The sequence below is a fragment of the Phalacrocorax carbo genome, chromosome Z, assembly GCF_963921805.1.
Source record: "Phalacrocorax carbo chromosome Z, bPhaCar2.1, whole genome shotgun sequence".
NCBI classification, from domain to species: Eukaryota; Metazoa; Chordata; class Aves; order Suliformes; family Phalacrocoracidae; genus Phalacrocorax; species Phalacrocorax carbo.
Window position 1 is genome coordinate 72,280,170 of NC_087548.1, and position 12,041 is coordinate 72,292,210.

Below are 12,041 nucleotides of genomic sequence, written 5' to 3' on the forward strand. Positions count from 1 at the left end.
CTACACACCAGTGAAACACGTGGTTGAATGTATATTTTTGTTTATTTGGCAAAAAGGTTTGCAACATCTTCTGCATGCTGTCATTTCTGTACCTTCAGATTCTCACTTGCCCTCTTGCTGCTGTCAAAGGCATATAATAACTATTTAAGATGTAGCTGATTCCTTTTGTCCTGTGCATTGCCAAGAGCAGATTTATAAACAGCCAGCCAAGAAAACAGAGCACAGAATTCCATACTATGATTTTAAGATAGCAAAGCGGTTCTGCACCCCTGCCAAAGGGTTAGTGATTAGAGTACCATCAGGCCTGCAAATGTAGCTATGTCCTCAACGTATCCCCATTCTCCCTCAGATTAACTTACAGACCTTGGGTGTGGAATACAACTCCAGAACACCCCAGATGATGTGCTTTTTCCAGCTGCTCTGGGGACCATTCGAGCACCTATCACCTCAAAGGGGAACACTTTCTTTGACAATCTAAGACCCTATGAAAATTCATAGCGTGAAAGCAAGTTCCAACTTTCAGTAAATATAGACCTAAATGCCTTCTTGTCTAGCCGCTTTTATAAGCTCCTTGAAGACAGAATGTAACATGACACTCAGTGCAGCACATCTCCCTCAGATCTCTTTGTGGTAGGCTTGATCTCACGTCGTCATGTAGTCCATGTAGACTTACGCTTAAAAAAATTCTGTAGTGCATGTGGAAAGGTGAACTACCCTGAGAACAGGTATTTCCTTGCCATGAAAATGTATTCAAGATGAAGGCTTGCCTTTTAACAAATGCATTTGGACTTGAATCGAGTTCCTTTAAAGTATTCATAGAAAACTTATGCTCCAGTGCAATGGACATCACAAAAAATCATGGGCAGTATTTGTTTCATTTAAAGTTCAAAGGACAGATATAGCCTCTGCTAATTATTTCTTCTAATAACAACAGAAATAAGCCACTATGTCTAGACTTTAAAACAGAATGTTAAAAGCTTTAAATCATGTTACATGTGATTGAAAACTGATGTTATGCCAGTCTTCTAAGCAGTTTAGTGTTCTGTTAATCAATATATTATCATTACAGTAAATTTGACTAATTCTTATTTTGTTCCTGTAAAATGGCTGAAAATTTAGAGACACTTGGAAAGCATGCTATCTGGGCAGCACAGAGCTGAGACCGTGTAATGCCTTTCTCTCCATACAACATCATACATTGCCTAAAATGTTTTTATGGCTATGGAAGCAGAGCACATTTTATGCTTACAGAGGACAGCAAAGTTTCTCAATTTTCTGTTGCAGAATACTTTTGTTCTTTAATGTTTTAAGATGCAATGGGGCGGATATTAGGAGAAGGAAGACAGCAGACTTCATACTGCACTGATGATTTGGAAATAAGAGAAAAATTATTTCATAGATCTCACTGCAGGTGTTGATGCTGTCATCTTTTCAATTCATTATTGCCACTTAGCTGGGGATCAGCAGCCAAACAACTGGGAAGACTTATCAGATCTTGCTGCTACCTCTGAAATGGATTTAGAATAACCTATTCGACTTTAAACACTACACTGCTAATTACACCATGTTACCCCTAGGGGCTTTTAAAACTTCCAGCCAGATCCAAGACAAAGAGTGAAGAAATTACACAGTAAATGGCCAGGATAAACTCAGCTATTTAGAAAAACTTGGAGAAGGAAAAACCTCCAGATTATTTGTGCTATTCTGTACATTGAAAGTAACACTGTTTTGTTTTTACAAAGACACTCAGTTCTTCTCTAAATTGCCCATTTGCTGGAAAAATCATCATCAGCAACTAGAAGTCATTTCTCAGTACTTAGGCCCACGTACTAGTCCATACTGTACATTGTAATTTTGGCAATCTTTGTATGTTCATAGAAGAGAATATAAAAAAAAGTTGAACCTTTTTTCCTTTATTTCTCTAGCACAACTTCTTTAAAAGGCTTTATTTTTTCCCTTGCATTTTGAAATCCTCGTGATTCATGAGTGAATGAACTAATTTCAGCTACAGTTTTATTGAGGAAAGTGATAAAAGTGCAAAGCGCAACTGGCCGTTCTCAGCCTTACAATACATACATTGTATGCATGTTGATTAAACAACTGACTTTTCATCTGGGAAAGACTTTCAGATAAAAGCCATCTGTTTTTATAAGTTTTATATAACATTTGGTAGATCTCACAAAGTGCCCTCAGTACACTGGTTTATATTTGTTCATTTCTTCTCTATAATTTTACAATGGAAGCTAAAAACTCCCTTATTGTTTGGTAGCTGGATTATCTCCTTGAGCTATCTGAGCTTAATATTTGGATGGTATCGAGCACATATTCAGAAAGCTGATGGGAAAAAAATGAACTAAGTATTTTGGATGCTGAAATGTCTTACAGAATATCTGACCCCACCTGAACAGAGAAAGGGTTCTCAGCTGGGCTGCAATCAGTGTTAAGGTCTCAATATTGCTGCTTCCCCAACATCACACAGATAGCAATAATCTGCTTATTAGTGTAATATCATGTAGTATAAATATCACAGTAGCACAGAAGGGGTAGTTGGCATCTACTGCGCTAGCTGCAGTACAATGTAACAGATGGGGCAGAGTGAGGATCATAGGGTAAGAAAGGGATAGGGAAAAGAAGGCAGCGTTTTAAAAAAGTGAGGCTAATAAGGAGTCAGAAGTCTTCTCTAGTCAGTAACAGTAAACACAGATGTGCGCTATGAGAGAGAGGGGTTTTGAAGAGGGATTTTAGAGAACGAGAAGGAGATTCAAGGATTGTGACCGTGAGTTCTTCTTGCTAGAAAGTACAGCAGGAGGCTACCTGCCAGGTAAGTAAAAATCACCCATTCTTTAGCCAAGATTAATACATTTTCTATACATCCTTAAATGCCAGGCAATTGCTGTATTCCCACCTGATTCATACATAAGAGAAGCATGAATTAAGTGACCTAGATAAAATAAGAACTCGCTCCAGATTTCTATTAACCCCTAACTCAGGGGTATAAATTGGGTTAATATTTTGGAATTTCATATACTTTTCCATTTATGGGTCATTCTTTATTAGCTGTGAAATGCTGTCCTTAAGCAGAGTCATGGATTTCCAAGTCAAAGGAAATTATTATAAATAAAGAAATCCACACTGGAACATTAATATATGTTTGCACACAATCTGGTTCTTTTGTGGCTCTATATAAAGTGTTGCAAAGGCATATAAAACTAATCTACCCTCTGTTTAATAAGAACTTCAAGCATGCAATGGTTGTGCTGCTTCACTGTTGTCCTGAGAAAAGTTGTGCTACTGCTCCCATGCTTACAGAGCCAACAGTTCCCTCTTATGCATTTGTACTGTAGTGATTTTGGCCATAAAACCACACAGTATTTAAGCACATCGCATGTGCAGTGCAGTAAAATAGATAACAAAAGAGGTGTCCTATGCTGCAAGTCTCATAAGAGCATTTCATGTAGGAAGATTTCCAGTCTACTTTGGTAATTCTGTCCATTGTTTTTGAGTTTCTGCTGTGGCTTGGAGAAGGGCTCGGTGTAGCTGTTAGGAGTAAGTATTTACATTCAATTACAGTCACATTTTAGCTGGCAACTAAGCCCCACACAGCCACTCACTCACTCCCAACTGGTGGGATGGGGGAGAGAATCAGAAGAGTAAAAGTGAGAAAATTTGTGGGTTGAGCTAGAGACAGTTTAATAGGTAAAGCAAAAGCTGTACGCACAAGCAAAGCAAAACAAGGAATTCATTGACCACTTCCCATGGGCAGGCAGGTGCTCAGCCATCCCCAGGAAAGAAGGGCTCCATCATGTGTAATGGTTTCTTGGGAAGACAAATGCCATAATTCTGAATGTTCCTTCTTCCTTCTTCTTCCCCCAGCTTTATATGCTGAGCATGACATCAACATCTGGTATGGGATATTGCTGTGGTCAGCAGGGGTCAGCTGTCCCAGCCGTGTCCCCTCCCAACTCCTTGTGCACCCCCAGCCCACTCACTGGTGGGGTGGGGCGAGGAGTAGAAAAGGCCCTGGCTCTGTGTAAGCACTGCTCAGCAGGAACTAAGACACCCCTGTGTTATCAACACTGTTGCCAGCACAAATCCAAAACATGGCCCCATACTGGCTACTGTGAAGAAAATTAACTCTGTCCCAGCCAAAATCAGCACAACTACATAGCAGCAGAACTAGACATGCAGTGATGCTGAAAAAGACCGTCCTGGCATCTCAAGCAAGAGACTTGGGAGAAAGAAAAAAACAAATTAGATGGGAAAAGAAAAAGCAAGCACTTGTGCCACTGGAATGCAGATCCAATCAACACATGGAAATTTCCTTCTTAACTCCCCCGCTAAGCAGCTATTATTCTATGAAATTTGTGGTGTGCTTTCTCCCTTCACAGCTGTGCCACTGTGACCAGGCTGTCCATGCTCAGAAGTATAAGGAGCCTGCATTCTCAGGAAATCACTCTGTCTATGAAAAAGAAAGTAATGTCTAAAACTCTAGAGTGAAAAGTGATGGCCACCATCCAGCTCCTCAATTTTTTGTATGCAGAGGACAAAAGAGAAGAAGAAACAAACCCGAGACTTCATATTTTAGGGGTCACACTCTGAAGATGCCAACCATCTCATGCAATCTTGCAGAAACTATTTCCCACCTTGTGGTTCCTGTAACCTCCAGCTGAAGAGGAGGAATAACACTTCCTTGCACCTCATGAAGGCAGACGCACTGAGACGGGTCCCTGAAGGGATGCTCCCGGGGCAAGGTGCAAAGGTCCATGTAACAGCACTTGCTGGCAGCTTCTGAAAGAACTTCAGCAAAGAAGTTGGATTGATGGGATGGAGTTAGTAAATTACCTGTCCCCCACAAAAGTTGTTCCACACAAACAAATCTGGAAAACAGATGATAGGAGCACTGTTGTTGCTTATTCTGGAAGGAAAAGAGGAGGTTTTGGGTTTTTTTTTTATAGTTATGAGATTTCAGTCTACTACCTTTTACCGGTACCAAATTTATCATTAAAAAGGGAGTCGGGGGAGGGAAGGAAAAAGAAGAAAATTAAAAAAGCAGACTTCCTAAGGGAGTGCTGAATATGAGATAATATAGCTATTTATTTGCATTTAAAAATAACTCTACTGACTGAAGTTCAGCAGTGGTAAAACAGATATGCATTATACTTGATTGACACATTTTATGGTTATGCAGATATTATTTAAGTTAAAAAAAATGTATATTTTCACTTTGTTCTGGATTAAAGCATTAATAAATCCTGTTCATTTTATGTAGAGTATGATATAGATTTCACATTTTTAAACAGAAAAGAGGTATACAGAATGTGCTAGAAATTAAGGAAAACCTATGTTTTTCCCTATTGACTGAAGCACTTCACTCTAAAAGCAAACATTTCATAATCTAATATAACCTGGAGCACTACTCCACATGAAACAAAGATGGTGAGTTACAAGAAGAGGGTTTTCAAACAAATCAAGCATCCCTGCACTATCACCTGACAAGAACGCTTACTACAGCAGGATTTTAGTCTTGCACAACATCATCTATGGCACTTGTTCAGCAATCTGCAGTAAAACCTACTTCTACATGAGCCCAACTTATAGATCATAGCTGTAGGAGCACTCAGGAGCCTGTCTTTGAGGGAAAAAGAGCCCATAAATTAGAACCTAGGGTTAACTTCAATAAAACAAAGCCTTGTGACAGAAAACATGTATTTGTTAGGGCCGCATATTTCAGAGCCAAACATTTTACTTAGCAACAAATTCACTTCTAGATATGTGTGTTATGTGTACTCTTGGATTTCTATTTGTTCTGCAAAGACTCACCTGTTCCTTAGAGCAAATGTCGCCGCTCACCTGTAAAAGACAGCCTTTCATGATAGACAGGAAAGATCACATGAAAGTTGATAATTTCAATAATCCAGTATTTCAAGGGTAGGTCTTTGAGCAGGTAATGCACTGAAAAGCACCCATAAAGCAGCAGGCAGCTCTTTCTCATAATGACAGAAAATCAGCCTATGTTCTCAACCATACACAGAACTTTGGTGTAATACAGCCACAGAATTAAGCCAGCTGCCCACCAAGCAGCCACTGCAACACAGCGAAGTAGTGATGACTTGTTACAATTATGTCAGAAAATATGTCCCGTTTTCATGTAAAGTTGAGTGGGATACAGGTGGAAAAAAGAGGATGACTGAAGTAGGCAGCAGAGGCTGGAAATGTGCAGGAATTTATTGCTTGATAAACATGCTAGTCTTTCTACAAGGTGTTTAGTGCCACCACATAGAACTCAGCAGAGAATTATTATCCTACAAGATGATCCCTGAAGCACGTCAATATGTTAATGTTCTCTTAAGCCATCTATAGATGGCAATATCTAATTGTTTTTCTTCTTTTTTATTAAATAATACAAACATCTTGCTTTACTTCTGCAGAGTTTTTGCATAAGGGCTATTTCCACACCACTTTATAGAGGAACTCTTCTCTCCCCAGACATAGTTATTTTTCTCTGCATGGGAAGAGGCAAGCAGACACTCCAGGACTTTAAAAATACACATCTCCCATACAGCCTGGCTGGTACAAACCTACATTTGGAGCTGCTACAACTGACTTGTCTAAGGATAGGTACTGTCCTCATTTCAGTGCCCCCATCTTCCTGGTTCAGCTCAGATTTGTAGAGGAGACAGAAGCAGCAGACACACATCTTTTCCATTCTCATGGCACTCCCTCTTTCAGTAGCATCACACAAAACGCTCTTTTGTGCAAGACACTTGGTTTGTTATTGTAGTGATAAGTAAAGCAACTGATAAAGACTTTGAACTGGTTGGGTTTTATGTGCACAACTCTCATCACCACTGAATTGTGCAGCAATGATAAAATCCTGTGTGGTACCAGTTCCTTGACCACTAAAGCCAAAATGATTACTTTCTTGAGTTCAACAGGTATTGGATTTTGCCTATGATGTTCATAAACAATTTACACTGTCTGGATACTAGAAGGCAGTTTAATGGGAAAAGATAGGTTTATGAGGACAGAGATTTTCTACACAGATGCTACTGATGGGCAGAAGTGACCTAGGTTTAACACATTTAAATAGTGGTTCTTTTCAGCAAAGCAGACTCAGACTGTAAGAAGGTTTTCTTCATTAACTCACTTCATAATCCATTTCTTTCTTAATGAAGGGGAGAAGGAACATTTATTTCAAAGAAGATCTATGTCATCAAATGCATATTATTTGTTCTTGGCTTCTCCCTGATTGCAAATTTGCCATTAAAATGATTGAAATTATTTATACCAAAGCACTCTGTCAACCCACCCAATAAAGATCAGCAACCTAAATAAACCATCCACAACAAAAATGCTTATTTCTGCCTACAGCTACAAAGCAGTCAAACAATGAAGAAAGGCATAATTGAACACTCAGAAACCAAAACCAGCTAATGGTCCTATTATTGTACAGTTTTCTCTTTCTGTGTATATTGTTAAAATTAAGGGTAAACCAGATTGTAAGGGTAAGATTTTGATTAAAATGCATATTACATTGTTCTTACAGACTACATTTCAGTACGGATGATTATTAACATGTTTAAATAAAAATTCTATCAATACAAATTACATATAGCTAAATGTTTACTACACCAACGTACTTTTGCTAAGGTAAACTACTTTGCATAGGCTTGGAAGTATATCCATTTACATGTACTAAACATAACAACAAACTATGTTTAAGTCTCCAAAACAGAGCACGTTACTTGATCAGAACTAATTTCCTGGTCAGCAAGCAAATAGTTAAAACACAAATTGCTTCCAATTTAAATGTTTTCATGTTATTTGCACTTGAGAAATGCTCTCCTTTGTCACCACTGGGGAGTACTCTGCTGTTCTCATGCAAAACAAAATCTGAAGCAGGAGAGAAAAAACCCATCTATTATTAATTAGACATAAATTATTCCTAATCTACACACAGTGCTTAATCCCTGGTTCACAGAAATGCAAATTGTGCTTCAGAAACAATATGTTAACAAGCCATTTGTCAGCAGCAGCCAGGAATCCAAGCTCAATATGAAATATAGAACAAATGCTTCAAGCTCATTCCAAAGAATCTTCTGATTGAAGGTGTACCCTGAGCTGTACAGAATTGCAAGATGGAAAACTGTGCAAATAAAATAGTTCATATTGTGAGCCTGTTCATCAGTTCAAGGGTGGGAAAAAAAAGAACCAGAAATGTACTTCTATCAAATTTCTTATTAGCATCTTTATAAATATCAAAGATATCCCTTTCATTGATTTACAGTGCTCCAGGAGGAATAAGGAAAACAGGATGCTAAACCACTAAAGAAACTGCAAGGCCTGAGCACTATTCAGTGCTTTTTTTCCCCAATGTTTGCTAAAAGACATTAATGAAATCAAGAGCTTCTAAGTTTGTAAAAAAAAGGTTAAGTAATGCAAATATTTAAGAGCTGTAATGGTAAAAAGTATAGAAGAGTTCCTGAAGACATCCTCAGTTTCCAGGATTAAGCACCATGTTCCAGAGAAGAAAAAATTTTTCCTGTAGGGAAGCTATGCCTAGGAAAGGCTTTGTAGACCCTTCTTCCTAAGGGTAGAATCAAACTAGGCTAACCAAACAGCTTATCTGATCCACTCAGTGAATTCCTGTGTTCTCATGGAGAACGTTCCTAAAAGCTTCACTTGAAAATGTTTTTTTCCACATGGAGTTAAACAATGCAATTTCTGTGATATTCCATTCTCTCATCAAGTTTGAGAGAAACTTGGGAAGATGTGAACACATGAAGATTCTACCTTTTGTGTAACATGCTGTTCATTATAATTTGAGCAGAAAGAGGATTTTCCTCCCTCCACACACAGAGATAACACAGCACAAGTCGAGTAACTAGGAAGAAACAGCTCCCTGCATTAATGATGCTGTTGTCTCAACCACTGTTCTTCCTACCTTTGTACTCTTTGCAGGTGGCTAAGTGTCACAGGAATATGCAGAGATTTCTGTTGCTATGATTAATTTAACTATCTAGTTAAGGAAGTTGAACCAGAAAACTGGGATAAAGCACACTACAGAAGTAGGTGTCCTCTATGAAATTCATCCAAAGATGAATCCAGTAGTTCTAGCTTTAATGAATAGGAAAGGTTGTATTCCCAGACACCAGAAAAAAATGTCAGCTCAGGACAACTTCCAGGCAAAATTTCTTTGATACATATAAACAAACACCTGGACTCGCTGGCTATAGAAAGAGACTCACAAAGTCCTCTGGTAGTATACTATGACCAAAGGATTTCACTTGTCACCATGGGGGTAACAAAATTAACAGCATTACATCTTACACTGTGAGTATATTACAGTATTTGAATTAAGCCATTCAGTATTTAACAGCAGGAGGATATTCCTAGGGTGAAGACACATGTGCTGATACTCTCAAAGGCCATTTTCTCAGCAGTTCAGAAAAACAAAGCTACAACATACTGTTAGCTAGGATGGTATACAGGGCACAGAGTTCCCAGAGGAGTATAAGCATTTGGGGAAAAAAAAAAAACAAACAAAACAACAAAACAACAAACACCCAACATTTTGCAAGTCCATTAATACTAAGAAGACCAGAGAGTTTGTCTGCTTCTTGCTGAAGCGTGAGAGTTACCAACATGACACTGAAAGCCAGAGTGTTTGGTATCTTTTTAGCTTTCATCTTCAATAAAATATCCGTGGACTGTAACAGGAAGCAGATATAAGCTCTCAGTCTAAAACAGTCTTTGAGTACCAAGGAAGAGTTCAGCTACAGAGAACTGGCTGATAACACAGGAGTTAATGACAGTTTCCTTTCCTATCTGGTGGAGACAGGAGGGAGTCCAGCAGATTTGAGTATCACAGCTGTATTTTCTTTTCTTAAGAAGACAGGAAGAGAAGTCAGAAAGCTATAGATGATCTACCTAACTTTCAAAACCAGAAAACACTGAAATAAATAATAAAACATCTATAAAATAATGAAAAAAGGTAAGTAGCAGGAGAATAATTAATAAAGAACATGTGGCATCAAATTAATTAATGTACAAGCATGCCTTGTGGATAGAGAAGTGTCTGAATATGTCATATATCTTAGCTTTAGTACAGCTTTTGGCATTTATAAGATGCTTCCAAGCAAGCTAGGGAAACATGGCCTGTACAAAACTCGTATAAAGAAGTCCTTCTTGGAAACCAGATGCAATAGTTATCAGTGGTCCACCACAATGCTGCAAGAACTCATTAAATAGAGTATTGCTGCCACTCACCCCATGCTAAATACTACGTTTTTTATCAGTATAAGCATTGATCGTGAAAAACTGGACATTAAATTTGTCAGGGTGGTGTGAATTCACACATACTGGAAGACAAAGCTGCATTTAGAAACTGGAGAAACACTTTGAAAAATACTATTTAATTCAGCAAGAAAATGTGTAGAATTTCTGATGTTGTAGGGAGGAATAATATGTCTGGAGGGATGGTGGGACATGATGTCATGGAGAGCTAGATCTGTACAAAAAAATATAGCGGAAAAGAAGTTCATTAAGTAGTTGTAATTTCTGTGAAAAACACCTTCACCATGGAAGGTAGTATAAACAGGAGTGCTATCAGGAAGACAAGTGAATACCCAAGTACTCCCACTCTGGTCTGTATTGCTAATACCAAAGCTGGGTCATGTCCAGATTGGGGTACTCCAAGTCAAGAAAACTACTAATCAGTTGGGGAAAAAGATGGATCTATGAAATGGAGAAATATTTAACTCACGGGGATCTTTAGCTTGCAAAAAAGAAGATTGAAGGGACAAAACCATCTTTAAATAGCCAAAAATATTTGAAGAACTGGGGAGCGAGGGAATAATTTCTTCATTGTGTCTTCTGGGAATGAAGTGGGCTTATGTTGCAGGTATTTAGATCAGAGACTGGGAAAAGATTTCTAACTAGTGAGAATAGCTAACAGCTGGAATAGTTTGACTAAGGAGATTGTTTTACAATCTGCCCTGGGCTAATGAGCTTTCCATCATTTAAAATCAGCCCAGAACATGTATCCCCAAAATCTCCAAATACTTTTTAAATATCCATCTCCTAGCATAATAAATGCCTCAGCCTCTGATTTACTGCTGGAGATACTGTTGTTATGCTGCAAAAAGGAAGCTATCACCCAAGTATCACTGCATCTGGCAGAGCAGTATACTCCTGTGTCCTTTGTACTACATACGCACAGCCTGCACACCACCATTCTGCAGAAGCCTACTACTGAGCATATGATATTCATCACATGTGCTGTCCTCCCTCCATGAAATGCACTCTTAGATCATATTCTAATTTATGGCAACATTTTCTCTTGGCTTCAGAGAACTGCCTGATACAGAAATACACAATGTCACAGCAATGACAATTGCAGCTCCACAACTATTCCCACTGAAACTCAATTGAATTTCAATTTCTTTTAGTGGGAAAAGCCAAGAGAAGCCAATTATCGTTGCTTTAACACTGTGCAGTTTTACCTCAGGCATCACTTAGATTCCAAACAGAAACACTTCAGAACCTGCTTGCAACCTTCCTCGCGATACATTCCTCCAATTCTCAGTAAAAGTACTGTATCAAGGGAGGGTTGCGCTAAATACACTTAGCCATGTTGGATATATTACCAAATAAATAGGATATTATATATCCTAAATATTATAAATAAAAACAAACACATTAAAAATTTAATGTCATTTGCTCTTTGTTTTACAAACTATGTTCCAAAGCATTGTACCAAGTAGCTGCTGTCACAACTTATTGATGGATGAAGTGAATGTGATTCTTTACATTTTGGACCTAATTCCCGAACCTGGAAGAAATCATGGCTCGTCTTTATGCCAGGATGGGAGAGTATCAGTAGACTGCAAAGGCTGCACACACAACAGCTACTCCCATGAGTTTATGGGATCATGTCCCTCTCTTACATTTGCTAAAACCACAGAATTACTGAGAAGCGTTTCCAATTGTCTACTGATTGGCTCAGCTTCCTGCAATATTGAGGGTGTAGCACTAGCACT